Source organism: Onychostruthus taczanowskii, unplaced genomic scaffold (assembly GCF_017590055.1).
Source record: "Onychostruthus taczanowskii isolate IOZ18803 unplaced genomic scaffold, ASM1759005v1 scaffold66, whole genome shotgun sequence".
Taxonomy (NCBI): Eukaryota; Metazoa; Chordata; class Aves; order Passeriformes; family Passeridae; genus Onychostruthus; species Onychostruthus taczanowskii.
In genome coordinates this window covers 4348653-4368401 of record NW_024504344.1, presented here as the reverse complement: position 1 = coordinate 4368401, position 19749 = coordinate 4348653, and the positions used below count along the sequence as shown (strand labels likewise).

The window sequence follows — 19749 nt, the reverse complement described above, 5'->3', positions numbered from 1 at the left end:
CACAGGGGGTATGTGTGTGACATGGGGACAGGGCATGGCACAGGGGGTGTGTGTGTGACATGGGGACAGGGCTGATCTGGCATAGTTGGGGTTGTGCATGTGACATGGGGACAGGGCTTGCACAGGAGTTTGGGGTGTGCATGTGACATGGGGACAGGAGTGCCCTGGCACAGGGGGCAGTGTGTGACATGGGGACAGAGCTGGGGGTGTGTGTGACACGGGGATGGGGCTGGCACAGAGTCTATGGGTGGAAATTGGGGGCTGTGGCTTCTGTGCAGTGTTTTATGTGTGCAATGAGAGATTTGGAGACAGGCCTGGCCTTGCCCAGAGCTGTGAGCAGGGAGGGACATGTGAGGGTGCTGTGCACCACTCCTGTGTCCCATGTCACTGGTGACTGCGTGAGGATGGGATGTCCCTGCACCCAGTTTGTCACTGTCCCACAGCTGCTCAGGAAGAAACCCTGATTTATCAATTTCCAGCACACTGACAACACCGGGAACTGCTCCTGAGCTTGTTACCTGCCAGGTTTTTGCTCAATTTTAACCACACAGAGGGCATGATGTTGTTTATTTATTATTTTTTCCTCCTTCCAGGCTAATTCAGGAGCTTGAGGCAGTGGGATGGATTTGGAAGTACAAGGAGAGGAAATAAAACCACTTTTAAATGTACAAAGCGCCGCTTTCTGCGGTGGCCCTCGGCTGACTGCAGAAACTTTTTTTTTTTGGTTGCTTTTGTAGTTGGAAAAGTGTTTGTGGTTTGAAGCTTTTAATAAAAGCTCCCCCGAGCTGTGGGGTACAATTAACCTCCGGCATCTGGCACTGGAGTGGACTTTGCTGTGGAAACCTCGTGTTCCCATGGAAGTGTTCGCTGTCTTTGTGTGCATATCAAAAAGCAGAGGGTTTGGAAAGCGAAAGGCATGTTTTATTCTGCCACCAGCATGCTGAATACGCCCTGCAGAACTCTCTTCTTCTTAGCATTTGAAGTTGTCTGTGACATTTTTGAGCTTGAGGAGCATCCTTGTTTCTGGGAGTGCTGCAGGAACAAGGAGATGTTTGTTTGCAAACCCTTGCGTGGGGTGGCGGCTCCAAGTTTTGCTTTGTGCTTTATTCTGCACAAAGCATTTAGGATTCAGCAGACTGAATCCTAAATGTTTTCTGGCTGTGTGCTGCAGAGTGTGAAGGATTGATGAAAATATGAGGGTTTTCCCCCACCCTTTTTTTTTTTTTTTTTTTGGTTTAGCAATAAGGTTTATACTTTATCAAGCATTTATCCCTTTTTCCAGACTGGTTTTTCCCTTTCCAATGGGGCTGTGAACATACAGTGCTCAGTCCTGCCCTGCTGGGCTGTGCTGTGGTCCAGGTGTCCCTGCAGGTGTTTGTTGTCTTTAAATCCCCACTGACTCAGCCCAGCTGCTGTCTGACCCCTTGATGCTCTCCTGTCCTGCTGTCTTCTCCAGCTGTGATGCCCTTTTCCATCTCATCTCCGGGTTGAGCTCTGGGTGTTGTCTGGAGTGTTAATCATAGAATCATGGAATGGGTTGGGTTGGAAGGGACCTTCAACACCATCCAGTTCTACCCCTCTGCCATGAGCAGGGACCCCTTCCTCTGTCCCAGCTTGTTCCAAAGCCCATCCAGCCTGGCCTTGAACACTTCCAGGGATGGGGCAGCCACAGTTTTCTGGGCAGCCTCTGCCAGGGCCTCCCACTCTGTCATTAAGGATTTTCTTCCTAAAATCCAACCTAAATCTATCCTCATTTAACTCAATGATATTCCCCCTTCTCCTATCACCCCATGCCATTCTGGAAAATCCCTCTTCTTTGTGTTGATGCAAATTCAGGATTTTAAATCCCTGATGTGTCAGTGCATTGCTGTCTGACCCCTTGTTGCCTTCCTGCTCTGCCATCTTTGCCAGCTGCAATATCCTTTTCCCTCTCATCCTCAGTCTGGTTTCTGGACTTCTTCTAGGTGTTAGATGTGCTGATTCCCACTTTCCAGAGGTCATCCACACAACAAATCACCATGCTTGAATTCTCCAAAGCCTCCTACTTTCCTGCTTTGCTTTTGTTTATTAATGCAACTGTTTATTATTTGTTTATTAAAAATTAGCTTGACTACTAATGCAGCTTTGATGGATGTGGGAGAGGCTGATCAGTGCAGCCACGTGTCCTGCTTGATCCAGGCTTCTGATTCAGATTCCATCCCTGTTTCTTTCTGTTATTGTGTCTAAATCAAGAGTTACAGGGTGGTGAGGCAATGAACCAGGCTGCCCAGAGAAGCTGTGGATGCCCAATCCCTGAAAATGTTCAAGGCCAGGTTGGATGGGACTTGGAGCAGCCTGGGATAGTGGAAGGCGTCCCTGCCCATGACTGGGGTTGGAACTCGATGAACGTACAGGTTCCATCCAACCCAAAGTGTTTTGTGATTCTCTAAGCAATTTAGTTGAGATTGGCTAAAAGAGTCTGGTAGAACAGAGATTTCAATATTACAATATTTTATTCCCATCCTCTCTTGCAAGCAACCTAATTCATTTTCTCACAGCTCTCTTGATTTGTTTATTTGTTTATTTATTTAAAATATTTTAAACCTCTTATTATTTACTCCTCATCACACAACCCTCTGGTGTGACCAGGTCTCCCTGCTTGCTCTGGGTCTGGAGAATCTTTACCAGGAGTGGAGGAAAAATAAATATTCAGTGTCTTGATAAATTTCCACATTGACATTACAGCACTTAGAATGTAATTGAAAAGAAAAATAAAAGAGGGAAGCTAAAAATGAATGAGTCTGTGCTTCCCCTTCCATATATCTATATACATATATATATAAAATGGTATTTTGAATTGTTGGTTCTTCTAGGATTTCAGGAATATTTAAATAGCAAGTGTGAAAGGGCAAATAATATCAAGATAAAAATAATACTTTCTATTCCCTGCCTGTACCATAAACACATTCTGCTCGATGAAAGTGGAATGAACTGTTACAAACTTGTAATTTAGTTTTCCCATCTTTGTTATCCTCCTTCCTACAGTTCACCTGCTTTGTGCAGTGGGGTGAGCTGTGTGCCTCTCACTTGGGTTTTTATGGACCTTCCAAGGGTTGCTGGTGCTTCAGAGGCCTGGAAATTGGTGAGACCTGAGGGGTTTAGGTGGTCAGGAGGAGCCTCTGTTTTATTCATGGTTGGAATTGTCATTGCTAGGGGCTGATTGCACTGGAAAGGACTTGTGTGTCCAGGTTTGGTTCTAGTGAGGATGGATGGATGGATGGATGGATGGATGGATGGATGGATGGATGGATGAATCTTTCCACCCCCAGGGCATGGTTGTTTGTGTGTTTCCACCTCTGGTGTCTGGGCTGGAGGAAGAACAGATTGAAGGCAGTCCTGTCGAGAAGGACTTGGGGGTGCTGGTGGATGAGAGGCTGGACATGACCCAGCCATTTTTGGGCATGTGGAGCCCAAAAATCCAAGTGTGTCCTGGGCTCCATCCAAAGCAGGGTGGGCAGCAGCTGAGGGGGTTGTTCTGCCCTTCTCAGGTGAGACCCCACCTGCAGAGCACAGGAAGGACATGGAGCTGTTGGAGCAAGTCCAGAGGAAGCCACCAAGGGGATCAGAGGGATGGAGCCCCTCTGCTCTGGAGCCAGGCTGGGAGAGCTGGGATTTTCAGCCTGGAGAAGAGAAGGCTCCAGGGAGAGTCCCTTAAAGTGCCTAAAAGGGCTCCAAGAGAGCTGGAGAGGGACATTGGACAAGGGCCTGGAGTGATACAACGAGGAAAATATCTTCCCACTGACAGAGAGCAGGTTTAGATTCAATATTAGAAAGAAATTCCTTATTGTGAAGGTGGGGAGGCCCTGGCACAAGTTTTCCAGAGAAGTTGTGGCTGCCCCATCCCTGGAAGTGTTTGAGGCCAGTTTGGATGGGGCATGGAGCAACCTGGGATTGTGGAAGATGTCCCTGCCTGTGTCAGGGGGTTGGAATTGGATGATCTTTAATGTCCCTTCCAGCCCAAACCATTCCATGATTCCTGACCATTACAATGTGCATGTTTTCCTATGACGTGATCCCCTCAGTATAAATTTAATCCAGCTGTTTAATTATTAATTTTAATAATTTAATCCATTATTTAAGCATGAGCCTAACTCACAACTGGAGTATCAGAGTGTACCTCCATGATGGTGTTTGTGGGGGAAATTCTGCGAAACTTCTTCCTCAGCAGCATCACCAACCTTTCAAACTGCATTGAATTTTGCAGAACACTTTTTGCCACGTGCAAATCCAAAGTGTGGCCCCAAACTGGTGTTGGTGTTTTTGGCAGTGGCATTGGGCACCACAAGGCTGGAGGAAAGCTCTTCACTTGATGCTGAGTGAACACAAAGCTTCATAAAATGTTAGTGCTTTTTTCCTACTGCAAAATAGCCAGATGTGTCTGTATTTTGCTGTCAAAAAGGCTATTTGTGGTTTTTAATAATACACTGTATTTCCCAAAGAATATGGTCAAGATAAGAATCCTACTCCCTAATTTTTTTTCCCTGCTTGCCTTGCAAATGGTGGTGTCTAAGATTAAAATAACGCAAGAGTTAAATTAATCTGATTTAACACTTGCAGGGAGGTTTCTATTTAAAACTCTTTTTCTTCCAAGTGTCACTAGTCAGGAAATTCAGTAGGCAGGTGCCATCTCTTTGTTGTAGTGCATGGGCACATCTCTGCAGTGTTTCTGATGATAGAAAAAATAGCATTTAACTAAAATAAAAAAGGAGCAGGATGGATTATCTTTCTTTTTTTTTTCATATGTCCATTTTTTGTGTCCATTAGAAAAGCAAAGATTGCACTGTTAATCAGTTGCTTTTTAAATACATCCTGAAGATTGGTACAGGAATAAGAAGAAATGGTATATCAGCAGGTGTTTTTGAATTTTTTTTTCCCTGGGATGCAGAGCTGTGGGGAAAAGCTCTCCCAAGGGCAATGTAGGTGTGTTGTCAGTTCATCTGCTGGGATGCTGCAAGCAAAATCTGGAAAATATTTTCCAGCTATTCCTTGAATGAAGTCAAACTTGGCTGCAATACCTGTACTTACTATTTTTATTTTTTTATGAAATTCCTTTTTTTTAAAGTAAGTACTGATGTTGGGTGAGGTGATGATCTCTTCACTCTCTCTGTCATCACTTTCTTAAATAAAAGCAGAAAATAACTGCAAAATGTTTGATGCTCTTCATTGTGTAGCATTTGTTTAGTTCTTTCTCTACTGTCCCCTCTGCTGCAAAGCCAGGCATTGCAAAAATAAGATTTTTTGAGGTTATTGAGGACTTTATTAGTCCTCCTTCTCCTCTCTGCATACATTTATTGTCCTTCTGGTCTTGAATAACTTGGCCATGTATTTTTTTTCCCCTTGTAGGATTCCTCCATCATCTGGTGCATGGAGTAAAGGAGTGCAGGAGACAGCCGTGCTGTAGGATTTTATTCCAGAGCTGTTGCCATAGTTCTTATTTGTGTAAAATAAAACATTTTGTCTTCCACGAGAGACTTTGATCATGCTCATTGCTGAAACCTGTTGCTTTTTTTCCCCATTTTTAATGAATCTTCTTGTGATGCTTCTGCGTGGAGGAGGGAGGTGCCTCCTTTATTTTTCTACATGTGAAAAACCAGGCAGATTTGGAGGTGTTATGACCCAGATTTTTGGATTAACCCATTTCTGGGCTGTGTGAGATGCCAGAGACTCAAATATGGTATGAGGAAACTCCCAAACTTGCTATTAATGCCTGCTTTGTAAAAAATTCCATACAAAGCCAGGAATTCTGTTTTTCTTCATCCTTCTTCCCCCACTTTGAAACTCCCTTATTCTTTGTGATAGGAAAAGAGGGAATGGCTTTAAGCTGAAGAAGCTGAGCAACCTGGTCTAGTGGAAAGTGTCCCTGCCCATGGCAACGGTTTGGAATGAGGTGATGTTTAAGGTCCCTTCCAACCCAAACCGTTGTGTGATTCTGTGATTTACCGACAGGTGACATCTCATGACTGTCACCACAGTCCTCATGCAATGGTGCTGCCTGGCCAGCTTGTCTACCCTAGTTTTTGGGGTGTCTTAGAGGAACAAAATCCTCTTGGGCTATTCAGGGAAGATTTGGATGATGTCTCACTGGGTCTACAAGTTATGGAGTAGTCGCTTCAATTTTAGATTCCTTGAATCATAGAACGGTTTGGGTTGGAAGAGACCTTCAGGATCGTCTCATTCCAGCCCCCAGCCATGGGCAGGGACACCTTCCACCAGACCAGGCTGCTCAGAGCTCCATCCAACCTGGCTGTGGACACTCCAGGGATGGGAAGTGCTCAGGATCACAGGGACCAGTGGTTGCAACTCACTGTAGGTAATTGCAATTAGGTTTGAGCTGAATTATTAACAAATGCTTTGCAGCATCCCCTATCCCAGCATGGAGATGTTCACTATGCTCCAAATTCTTCTGATTTTGGAGATAAAAATGCTGCCATGAATCTGGAGATGGGGGACGTTGATGAGGCTGCAGGAGCAGTGCTGGGTAGCACCTTGTTTCGTATAACCCTGTACGTGACAGAAATTCTTCTTGGAAGCTGCAGGGCTTCAGATTTTCCTTCGAGTGAACTGAATCAAACCTTAATACAGTTTTTCACTATATTTTTTCCCACAAAACCAATTGATTCGTGATCCCTTGTGACACTATTCGCTATCTAGACTCTCATGAGAACCTCCTAATTTCTAAATACCTGATTTATACAAATTTAGACATAGTGTTACATAGCTTGAGATGTGATTTACCTTCCCCCAAGTGTATTAAACGTTGTGTGCTTGGTAATCTCCAGCTGCTCCCTTACCTGAGTGCCTGTCATGCTGAGGTGACCCTGATGTCAGTTCCATCAATTATTCTGCTGTAGGTTGTGACTGCTCAGGGAAAAAGTATGAAAAATTAAGCTTACAAATATATATGTGTTATTAAGTGAACAACTAATTTCTGTAATATTGTGCATAAGACCATATATATAAAACTCAAATATATATGATAATACTGGATTTGGTTTTGTTTGCTTTTATGTTCTGGCTTTTGTTTTAAGGAATTTAAAATTTTAGTCTCTTCTCTGCCAAAAGTGCTGTGGGATAGATGTGGGCAGGATGAGGCCATGGTGAATACTCATAGCTGTGATCAGGGAAGTTTGTCCAACCTCCTGATCCTCCCCATCCTCTTGCAGATCATCCCATGCAGGTTTTAAAGCTATCCAGAGCTGCAGTGATGGTCAAAAATCAAGTGATTTTACTAAATCTACTTTTACTCATGATAAATATGGTAAAACTCTAAAATAATTAAAATAGTGGTGCTTAAATTATGCTGAGGCTACTGCATGTTAGAGACTTGATTTCTCAGTGTCAAGGACTTTCAGCTTCCATTAACAGCAAGTGCTCAAAGGTGGTAGTAGGTGGCAAAATGTGGGTGTGGAAGCCTGAGAAATGCTGTCCAAAGCTTTTTGACACTTCTCTTTTAGAGCAAAACAGTGTGCTTTCCAAAGCCCTCCTAAGTTTTGATCATGCACCATGGGAAGGTTTCATAGCTATGGGTTTGTTTTTAAAAATGTAATGGATTCTGTCCTAGCTGAGTGCCCAAACCAGCCCCTTGGAGAGACATCTTAGCAAGTGGTGAAAACAGGATTGCAATATTTGTGTAAAACAGGACACCTTTGAATTTGAAAAAGCAAACTGAGACTCTCACTACAGATATTTTCCTGTTGATCATTTTCAGAGCTGAAGCAGGTGGGTTTCATAGGATCCTGGAATGGTTTGGGTTGGAAGGGACCTTCTTCCAACCCTCTGCCGTGGGCAGGGACACCTCCCACCATCCCAGGTTGCTCCAAAACCCATCCAACCTGGCCTTGAACACTTCCAGGGATGAGGCATCCTCCACTTCTCTGATTTTGTCTCCCTTGTTCCAAACATAGTGCAGTCATGAGACTGGAATTCAGGTGGGTTGTTTTTGGTTTCTTTCCCCCTTATGGGAATACTGGCAAATTAATTGTCAAACTCCTCTTCCCTGTGCATGGAAACCAAGGTCTGCTTTTTAAATTTTTTTTAAATTAATATTCCTTTACACATTGTCCAAGTGTATCTTTGTTTCCTTTCATGTATAAAGATATCCCACAGACCCTGAGATATTCAGGCTTGCTCTTCTCTGTTTGGCCAGTTCTTTTCTTACTGCACTGTGCTTGCCTTCCATTTAAAAAATAATCATAACTTAAGTGTAATCTCAGAAACAGAGCTGTGCATCCTAGTCCCGTTTGTGAGGCATTTGAGCACAGAATATAAAGAGTGTGCAGAAAATAGTCTGGAGATCATGCTATTCCCAGGGGCACTCACTGCCTCTCTGCCTGTACTTCCTGAGTTTGACCATCTCTTTTAATTTCCTTCCTTTTGGTGATACCAAAAAGACTTTTTGAATTTTCCTCGGTGGCTGTTTTGTGGGTTTGAGATGCTGTTGGCTGCTTCAGCCCCATTGGGCTGTGAGATCCTCCTGCTGGGATGGTTTAGCTTTTGCTTCTTTCCTCCACCAGCAGAAAGGAAATTACTTTTCAAAATTTGTGGTTTTTCCTGTGTTTGGGCAATAATCCAATTCCTTGGAAGCAACTGGTGGTCTGCAGGGTAAGGGGATGAGTGGTCTCCACTGGTCATTTACATGCAGGTCATAGAAGGGTTTGGGTTGGAAGGGACCTTCAAGATCATCTTATTCCAGTGTCCCTGCTGTGAGCAGGGACACTTTCCACTAGACCAAGCTCCATCCAATCTGGCCTGGAACAGTACCGGGCAGATGAGTCCCTTGGCTGCTTTCTTCTACAACAACTTGGTTGAGGGACACTTATGGACTTGATGTCCTCCTTGCTCCTCTGTCACACCCCAGAGAGGCAGCTGATTGTCATGAGTGGATGTCATCTCGATGGACATCATCTCAAAGCCTACCAGCATCATGATAAATCCCTTGTTATTGGCTAGAGCAATGTCCTCTGGTGGTTCTCCACCCTCTGTTTCCATTAACTCACCATCCTGGGCAGACTGAGCCTGGTTATTTTGCCTGCCTGGCTGCAAACCACTTTGCAAAGTTGTTCTCCTGAGCAGACCAGGGTGACCTTGCACTCGCTGATTTGGTAGCCGGGCTCCGATGCCAATTCCCTGTGTGGCATCTCATAAATAGCTCCAGTTTTCAGTTTCATTTCCCAGACCTGTTTACACCTTGCCAGAAATAATTACAACCTCTGAGCCTGGGGTTTACTGGGTGAGGGGGAGGAGAGCAAGGAGAAAAACCTGCAATCCGTGGTTTTTCATGCACTGTCATCAACGTGGTGCTGCCAGCGGGATAGGGATCTCCCTTCTGGGGCATTAATCTGTGCTCGCATCCGCCCGGCATCGCTCCCGTTCTGTGCTTGAGAATTCTTCCCCTTCCTCTGTTCAGCATCATCTTAAATTCATATCCCAGGCGGTGCCTCCCATACCTGCCTTATTAGCTCTTAATGTGTTTTCCCAAGAATGTCTCGCACGTGGATAAACTTCTCCTGGTTCCCTTGTAAAACCAGCTCTTCCTCCTCCAGCGCCTGTGCTTTTTTCCTCCATCCATGCAGAGCTACTTTTCTCCTTCTTGCCATGTTTTTTTGAGCACCTTGGAGCCTGAGCATCCTCCTGGAGAGGCGGGTGGATGCCATCACTGCCGGCTTTGCATCCGAGCCGGCGCTCGCTGTGGTCATGTGTGGAGCCGGTGGGGAAGGCAGGAATATTTTTAGCCTGCACTTCTGTGAGCTGCTCAGAGGGCCGCCCACAGCAGAGTATTAAAATAATAGCGGGGACATTGGGTAAGCTCTGCAGAAAAATGTTGATATGCAAATTGCCATCTTAAGAGCAAACCTCAAGGCGATTTTTGGCAATGCATGCAAGACTCCAGAGCGGTGTGTTTTGAATAAAGATTACAGCAAAGGGATTTTGCCTGGAGGCCACGCTCGTCTCATTTATTCTGAAGCTTAGCAGAGCTGGTAATTCAGTGTTGGAAGCCAACAGGGTGAAACGTATGCACCTTTAAAAAGGTATTAGATTAGCATTGGTGAAACAAAATGTCACGTCACCTCTGTAACTGAAATTTCCAGGCTTGCAGAAGCAATAAATTCAGTTGGATTTCATTTGTGAGCAGTTCCTGGTCGCTGTCCAAGGACGAGGCGGCTCTGATGGCAGCAGAGTTGGTTTGGGAGGTTTTGAGGCATTACCTGGTGAAAAAATGAGCTTGTGCCAACTGATTCCACACTGCTTTGACTTTTCTCTTCAACTTGGTGGTGGATGGCTTGGCTGTTGGAAACTTTGCAGTAAGAAATCAGATCACACATGAATTCCTTATTTTTGTTGGGTTGTTTTTGTTTGTTTGTTTGGTGTTTTGGTTTTTTGTTTTGTTTTGTTTATTTTCTTAGTTATTGAGTTCATGTTGGCACTACTAGGAAGGAAACAGCAGTAAATTTGTAGAATATTAGGACAGTTTGGGTTGGAAGGGATCTGAAAGATCATGTCATTCTGACCCTCCTGTGGGCAGGGACACCTTCTGGTAGACCAGGTTGCTCCAAGCCCTGTCCAGCCTGGCTTTTGGACACTTCCAGGGATGGAGCAGCAACATTTCCATTTATAATGTCATGTCGAGCTTCCCATCCACCAATATCCCCAAGTGCTTCCTCTCCTCAGGACTTTTCTTGATGAAGGATTTGAATTCTTTCATTTATTCCAGTTCTTGAGGAGCGAGAATGAAATTGTAGGTGTTTTCATTGTTCTTTGTTTCCTTCACCCATCAATGCCTGAGCCTTAATAGGTGAAGGAAAAGTTAGTTTCACAACAAATCCGTTGCTCTAGAATTGGAAAGTGGCAGTAAATTAAACAATGAATTTTGGGGTTTGTTTGAAATTTTTTAGTTTTTGAGGATTTTTACAAATCCATCCCTTTTAGAGGCTGGAATGGGATGATTTTGAGGGGGAATAAAAGTAGTTGGTAGCTAATTTTTCTCACTTTGAACGAAGCATGGAAGAACCAGGTGTCTGAGACTCTGTTGGAACACATTCTGACTTTGATGCAAGTTTCTGTTGATCAGATCTTAGTTCACTTGTATCCTTTTACTTTAATTACATGTTCCAGCACCATGAGACTTTTAAATATCAGATTTTGAGAATGTTCTCTGCCAAAACTGCACGCTTTAAGTGCAGATCCTGTTGGCAGGCATCTCAGGAGCTGTTGACTTCCCTCTTTTGTAACCTCATCCTCCCTTGCCGAGTTTTTTTCTCCTTAAAATTCTAACATCATTGGATAAAACAGCGAAGCTCATGGGTGTGTAGCCCTGTGAAGATCACTGTGTCCTGCCTGCATCCCAACAGAGCCAAGTGAGAACAAGAAGAACATCTTTTGAGTTTGGTTCAGGCACATCTTGGATCTTGTTTGTGTCTGTCCTTTGGTGCATGGCCTTAAACACAAGATGCTGGTTTAGTCTTCTCATGCTGCCTTGTGCCTTGCTGAGATATTGATTCTTCCCTCCAAGGTGATGAAACTCTGTTCCTGACTTTGAAATGCTCCAGGTCTCCACCTCTCCATTATTCTTCCTTCTTGGTTATTTCATTTGCAGGAATGTTCTTAATTTTCCCTGAAGCTTGTTTTTTGGTGGTGTATCAGGGAACATCACAGCTGACTGTCATGCCAGTGTTTTTGTCTTTCCAGATTGTGTTTCCTGAAATTTCCCATCAAATCTGTGTTCAACTCCTTCTGCATTCAGTCTCCTATTTTAAGGTCTTTATTGCAGGAATTATCTCTGTAGTCTGTATTTATACAACATTTCATGTGATGCAGATGTGATTCCAAAGTGGTGCCTTTGATAATACCTTTAAAATTGTTTTAGTAGTTAACAAACTTGAGAATGCTGTCATTTTATAGAAATAATTTTATTAATATAGGTTAGAGACAAAAATTAAGACATATTAAGACATTGTAGATGTTAACACTTAAAGATGAAATACAAATAATTAAAATATACATGTATTTTTTCTGGCCCTACCTTAGTTCCTTTGGTAGTTACGACATCAGCTGCTTTCTGTGGGGCAGCTGGAATGCTGAACTCTGATCTCAGCAGATAAGAAATATTTTTGTAAAGCTGTGCATTTAGACTAATTCTGTCTCCCGTAGAATGTGCTGAGGATTTGTGATCCTCAGCAAGCATTTGACAGATCTTAACTAGTTCTGCTCTGTCTTGTCAATCAAAATTAAACGCCCACCTCACTCCTTCCTACTTTCTCTCTCTTCCAGCCTTTTTATTTAGGTTGGTCATTAAAATTGCTCATAACCATAGTAACGAGGAAAACCCGCCCCTTACTTTCCAGAGCCTTAGTGTGATATTCCTGTACTGACATCGTGTGAGTTACATACTCGATGGCTTAAAAAAAACAAACCCAAAACCTGCAGGTGGGCAGAGTTGTCATTAATTCATCCCTATAATGAAATTGTCCCAGTTGATACCAACTAAGGAATCACATCCCTCTTGGATTCCTTTATGGAGAATGCAAAAGGGACACAAAGGAGAGGCCCTGCTGAGGAGAAACCACCAGAGAAAGATTGAATTGGAGAAGAAAACATCAGTTAGGGGGTTGGAACTGGTGGGAAGATGAAATGAGAAGATGGATGGGCAAGAATTGTCATGTGCAATGTGGTGTGGTTTTGATCATTCCAGGATTGGTTTTCATCCTCCTGGGGCTGCCCTGGGTGCTCTGGGAGATGGGCATAATGATATTTCTGGGAAATTGGACCACCAGGTTTCTACAGTTAAGGACCTGAACCCCACTTGGCAGGATTGGGTGTGCCATGGCTTAGCTAGTCCTAAAAAATTGAAATGACCACTGGTTTTTTGCTTGTACAGGCACTTTAAAAATGCTTGTCCCAAGGCTATGTGAGGGTGATAAAAACTCCTACCTTAGCATCCATGAACATCCTGAGATTTCAGTGCTGGACTCTGTGTGCTGCACAAATAATTCTGTTTTCATTTGGAGCAGGACTGCCTCAGTTTGAGGCAAAATTTTGTCATTTTTTTCTCCCCGCCTTCAATTGCAATAAATTGTATGTAGGAATGTCTCCAGGATGGAGATTATTCCTGAATTAGTTGGATATAATAGTTTCACCACTCTTTTTATATGAAGGCTTGTCTCTTGGGAAGAAGAATTTTGACCTTTGGCCAGAGAAATAACAAGGAAGAAGTGTTGTGTGATGTGGCATGACAAGGTGCTGCTGAGCAACATCTTAAAATTTAAAGGTCTTCCTTATTTACCCTGTCTTTGAAAGCTGGTTCTGGGTACTGTACTTTAACTTAAAGGCTCTTAATCATTATTTTTCCCCATGTTTTGGAGGTGTTGGCTTTTGAGGTTGTTGAAGTCGATTGTGTAATCAAAGAGGAGGAAAGGGTAATTGGATGGTTTTTCTAAGGTTTCTTGAGTTTTTTCTAAGAAAAACTCAAGGCAGGAGCTTCTTTGGCATCCTCTGCTTCTCTCTTTGGCTCCTGTGTCAACCCATGTGATTTTACTTGCTCCACCATCCCATCATAAGGAGGGATTAGAAGGCTTTCATGGTTAGTCTGGAAGGCTGTCTCCTGTGTGGTGATGCTCCTCCTGCTTAAAACAAGCCCAAAATATCAGCATTTTCATTAAAACATTTTCTTTGAGGAATAATTGCTGTAAAAAGTCTGTAATGTTTTTATTTCTGTACTTTGCCCAGTGTACAAGTGCCTCTACCTGAGTTGCCTAAGCCATTCTTCTTCTTCTTTTCTCTTTTCTTTTTTATTAAAGCCTAATAAACTGCATTAAAAGTGTATTAAATTCCTTCTGCAGCATTAGTTTCCAAATTTGGGCAGAAAAACCTGCAAACAGTTGTGAAAGTGTGTGTGGGAAATGAGTTTATTGTATCATTACAGTCTCCAGAGTTATCTGAGTTTCTGGATCCTTATGGGTGCTGTTCCTGATGAGAGGAAATGGCTTCAAGTTGCTCCAGGGGAGGTTTGGATTTGATATAAGAAAAACTTCTTCACTGAAAGCGTGATCAAGCATTGAACAGAGTGCTGAGGGATGTGGTGGAATCACTGTCCCTGAAAATGTTCAAAAGTCCAGTGCTGGGTCCACTTGGTTGTCTCAGTGGTGTGGTTTTCTCTCAGCAATCCCTGTATTTGCACAGGCTTTCTTTTTGTAGGAAATATAGTAAAAATGTAGTAAAAACATAATAAAACCAGTTTAACTAGCTAATACAACTATAAAATATGACATGGCTAAACAGGGGGAAATGACAATAATGTGAAATCACAAATTGCAGAAAATGAAAATTACTTGCTGTGTTTTTCTAGGCATCCCCTGATGTTTGCACCCTGAAATGAAAGGGAAGAACTGTTCTTTTGTTTCCTTTTTTTTTTTTGGTGTGTGTTCCATTGTCAACAGACATTGTGTAGGCCAAAAGCAAAGCTTGCCTAATATATGGATATGTTTAACAAATTCACAGGGTGTGAAAACTCCCAGTTGAATCTAAAGATACAGCTTAAACCTCAGTCTTGGGAATCCCTGAGCTTCAGACTAAGGGAAACAGAGCAGATAAAAGCCTGTTTGTGCTTTTCACATCTGATTTTCTTTTTATTTTCCCTTTTATCTAAACAGGAACAATACTGCTGAGCTGGGCCTTGGGTCCATTGGGTTATTGCTGCCAAGTTCCCAACAAGTGGCTCCACAGCACAGCAGAATAAAATTGTGGGTGAGGTAATTTTTGCTGTTTTCTTTCCTTGATAATCCTTCTCATTTCATTTTTTTTTTCTTTGATTTTGGTTGGTTTTCTCCACATCCTTTCGGCTCATTGGAGGTGATGCTGCATGTTGTAGAAGAGGCTCTGGAGTTGGGGTGTAGGAATGCTGTGGGCTTTGCTCTCGCAGATGTTCACCTCTGGATCACATTTTCTGCTCTTGCAGTGGTTTCTTTATTTTAACTGGTTACCACTGGGTGATCTCCATCCAAATTCTCCCTCTGACATCTGATCTTGGCTGTACACTAAGCTCTGGGATGTCCCCTGCTCATGGTATGTTGACTTTGAGTTGGGCTTTCTGGCCAAAGCCAGAGCTGCTGGGTGTTCTCTGCTAGGAACAGATGGTCAGTGAAAGTTCCATTTTTCAAGGTGTAACAGACTGTGTCTGTAAAACCTATGGAGTTCTTTAACAGCAATAACAGTTTTCTTAAACTGCATCTGGTTTTCCCACCTGGAATATCGTTAACGGTAATTTGTATCGTGGCTGGAATAGTTTTTTCATGGGCTCTAGCTTAACAGGAGGAAATAAGTATTTTCTTGGGCATTTTTGGTTTAGTGTCTGTTTTTCCTTGTTAGGATGTTACTATAGAATTAGTAAAATGGATGGATTCTGATATATGTAAAATGGATGTATTATCTGAATTCATTGGTTATCTTGCACAAAGAAACTGAAGATACTGAAGAAGTTTGAAACAACTCCTAAAAAAGGTTTTCTAAATTTTAAAAATATTTTTAATTTCTCTAATTCCGTTTTCCATAGCACTTGCAGCGTTGGCTTGTTCCAGCCCCGATTCATACACAGCGCTGAAGAGATTTGTAGCATTCAGTAAATAATATGCATAAATTGTGCCTATTAACGTTCTGAGTAATTACCAACAACAGAGTAAATACGAGGTTAATGAGATTAACAGGGCAAAGGAACGAAAGCTCTGAGTGCCCCTCCCGGTGGCCCCGGAGCCCAGGGTGGCCCCGTTTCTGTTGACGAGCCCAGCATGGCTGGAGCTGCAGCAGTGATTTTGCTGCTGTTCCCCATACAGAGCCTAATGAGTTCCTACTGCTGGCATTCTGCTTTAAATGCTGGATAATATTATTAAATCCCACTCCTTGTGAGGGTTGTTTTTAATAGTTGTGTTTAATAGTTTTGGTTTTTCCCCCCCTATTTGCTCTGGTTCTGGGGCTCAGTAATGAGGTGCCTGGTTAGCCCTCGTTCTCTGACATCTTCTCCCAAACATCTGGTACCCTCCTGGATGTCTCCTCAAGGCCAGAGGAACTGCCCAAAGTTTTTTCATCTTACTGTCAGAATATTGTACTCGGAAGTACTTTGAGATTAACTCTTATTTTCTTATCCTAAGATCCATCCTGGCTTGATTTCATTTGTCCTTTTCCTTTTTCCCCTCTAAGAGCTCTTCATTACCTGCTCTCCAGTAAGTCTTTCAGGGACAGATTTCCAAGCAAAACATGATTATTTTTCTACTCTAGTATCTCAAGCCCTCTCTCTTTTCCAGGTTAGTGGGTTTTCTGCTCTCTGTCCATCATCTTCCAGCATTCTCTGGCAGTCTTCAATGTTTTATCAATGTCACTACCTCAGAATTGTTTATTTGAGTTTTCTCCACCCAAAACTGCATCTGCGTGGTTCCCTCAAAGCTCTGGGCACCGACTCCCCTTGCTGGTCACGTCACAAACTGCAACCTATTTTTTTTTTCTGTTTTAAATGAAAATGCCTTACCCAGAGACCTATTTCATTTGCTCAAGATAAATGTTGTACTTATGACTGGTTTTTCTTGTTCAGGCAGTTCTGATTAAACCATGAACTTTCCATGTAAACAATTCAGGTAGAATATGGGCACTGCACATTGCCTAAATGAATTATTCACCTCTTTGCTTTTGTTTTCATTTCTTGGATATTCAGTTTTCTTTTTCGTGTGGGCTTATTTTTTTGATTTATTTTATTATTGAAAGTTATTCTTCTGTTTCAATTGTGTAAAGCAGTGATTTGTCTGTCCTGTCAGTTCTTTCATGCTTTGTTATGAGATCAACTGGTTAAGGGATCAGGAACACATGTAGTGTTCTCCTCTACCCTTCCAGTTATAGAGAATGATGAGGAGGAACCAGGAAGATCCAATAAATCAATACCTGGCCCTGATCCTGGTGTCAGCAGCACATTTTTGGGTTTTCTTGTCATGGGATGCTGTCTCAGTGGAGGTAGGGGATGGAGATCCCTGCAGCAGCAAAGGCACCAGAGTTATGGATGTGTTTGAAACCATGAGAATAGCCATGTAGGAATTAGGGCTCCATCCCCAAAAGGAGGTGGTGGGAACAATAGCCCAGCTGAAGTGCATCTGCACCAGTGCCCTCAGCATGGACAACAAACAGGGGGAGCTGGAAGCCGCTGTGCAGCAGGAAAAATATGGCACAGTTGCCATGAGAGAAACATGGTGGGATGAGTCCCACAGCTGGAGGAACAGGGAGCAGAACGAAGCCCCCATAATCCAAGGGGAAATGGTCAGTGACCTCTGTGCCACGTAGGCCACCACAAGTCTCTGTGGCCAGATAGGGTCACAGAATCACAGAATAGCTTGGGTTGGAAGGAATCCTAAAGATCTTCCAGTTACAACACCCCTGGCATGGGCAGGGACATCTCCCACTGTCCCAGGTTGCTCCAAGCCCCATCCTGGCCTTGAACACTTCCAGGGATGGGGCATCCACAACTTCTCTGGTCACCCTGTGCCACTGTTTCTCCACCCTGTTAAAATATTTCTTCCTTAGAACCTATGATGATGGGGATTTGATGGGAACAGTTCCTCCCTTGCCCTGTGCAGACGTGATAAAGGGCATTCTGAGGGAGAGGAAAGTAGATCTTGGGTTTTTTTGGTGGGGTGATCTCTCTCCCTTTTCCCTCACTCCCCAATGGCAAGAGGGGAGCAGTTTATCTGAGCGTTGTCTCTCTATGCCAGGGTTGTGGCCATGACTCCCATTGCTGGTCAGCCTGTGGGGAAATCATGCTGGTGTTTCCAGATGTTGCAATGCAGCTGGATAGAGAGGTTGCTGAGCTCCAGGACAGCGAGACCTCCATAAGGCGAGGAGCGTGTTAAATCATAACATCTTAAAGGCTCATAGTTTCATTGGATATTTTTGCAAATAGAAAAGGGATGGAAACCAAGGGAGGGACTTGCACATGTTTCTGTGTGAGGGCAGGGGAAACGACTCAGCTTGCTGCAGCTTGTTGCTAATATTTGTGTCTGAGCACTTAAAATTTCACAAGAGATATTAAGACTTGAGAAATGTGTTTTGCTGCCTTGTAAGTGTATGATTAAACCTTCATCATTTTCTTCTTTTTCACTGTGGGAATCTTTAAGTCATTACGCTTGTTTTCTTCAGGCATCATACTGAAAGCAAAGAGTGGCATTGTTATTTATTTATTTTTTGGAACGTGTTCCTCTCTGCCTGTTTTATGCAAAAGCACTTTAATTGATCTTGCAGACGGTCGAGAAGAGGACAAAGAAGAAAATATTTAATGCAGCGTATAATTCTTTCTGGTTTTGCCTCAAAATAAAAAGCCACTTTGCAAGAATTTATGTATCTAAACAGGTTTTATATAGACGGAACAGCTACATTTTATCTGCCTACTGCAGGAGGCTGATGCAAAGAAATCCCTTGATCAAGGGTACAAACTGGTTCTGGGTAACTCCCAAACTGTTCCAGTGATGAACACATTGCCAGTTTCTTGCCACCTTGATTACAATTGTTGTATCTTTCTATATTTGTGATTTTTTTTGACTATTTTAATTTAATCTTCTTGAATGTTAAAAATGAAAATGATGCAGGTCCATTCCTTGCTGTGCTGTACTGAAGCACAGTAACATCCCATTCAGCCAGGAGTCTCTCCTATGCATTTTGCAGCTCCAGGAGGCTTTGGATAAGGTGAGAGAACTGTGGCTTGTCTTTAATTCTCCTACTGCATCCAGAGCTTAGTCAAGCCTGGCAGTTGAACACAGATTGCCTGAACTGCAAAGCATCACTTCAGTGTCAACACCTCCCTTCTGTCTATTTAAGGTGAAACAACTGCAGGGATTCAGTGCTGTTGTTTGCTTCCCTTCAAGGTTTGAAGGCTGAACATCTTCAATACTGGTGGAGTCAGGAATATTTATGGGCTGGAGTCACCTTGCTTTGGCTCTGTCGTAGTCAAAGGTCAGATTAAATAGTGTGTGTCAGGTCCTGTTCCGTGTTTGTGATTTGTTGTGGCTGAGATGTGGAATGCACACACGAGTTAATACACATTCCCGTGGCTTGCTCCTTCATTACTAAAGATTTCTGGGCATATCTGGACATGGCCTGCAAGAGTCAGCTGAGAGACTGCCTGAAAGCTCTCCCTAAAATAGTCAGCTTTGGGAAGCCCTCTGTGGCCTGGGAAGACTGAAATGTGGACCATGGGGTTGTTGTCACCTTCATGTGCTGGAGATTTTATCAATTTAATTGAGTTAAAATACTTGGAAGACATTAATCTTTTTAGAAGTTGTGTCAATGTCTTGAATGTCTCAAGTAAGTGAAAATCCCTTATTGAAATAGCTTTTTGATAGTTTGGAGGTTTTCAGCTGCATTCATTTGAAATATGCCTTGTGCCATGACTTAAGAGTGCATTTTCAATATATTTTTGGATTTCTTTTATTTAATATTGAGCTTGGGAAAGAACAGCCCCTGTCAGCCACCCTCCCCCCAAAAAGAAGGATGAGTAAAAGCAGGAAATAAGCAAGAGGAGTTTGTCATTAAACCTAAATCCACTCACAAACATCTAGTAAAAAGGCATCTTTAGAGGATCATTCTGTACTTTTATTGCAAGGATGGTGTTATACTGCTGTATATATCAGAGAACTGGGTAACAGCACGTCCTCTGTCCTCAACAACTGCTTAGAGCTGTAGGTTTTTGTG

The 19749-nt window shown here is 43.0% G+C and overlaps 1 protein-coding gene across 1 annotated transcript in view; it reads left to right on the top strand.

The window, feature by feature from the left end:
* Positions 1-19749, top strand: part of TSNARE1 (t-SNARE domain containing 1) — a 453856-nt gene that overhangs the window by 388 nt on the left and 433719 nt on the right. Inside the window, exon 2 of the mRNA XM_041420840.1 lies at positions 14685-14783. The gene's annotated coding sequence lies outside the window, so the exon portion shown is untranslated. The remainder of the gene's footprint in view (positions 1-14684; positions 14784-19749) is intronic.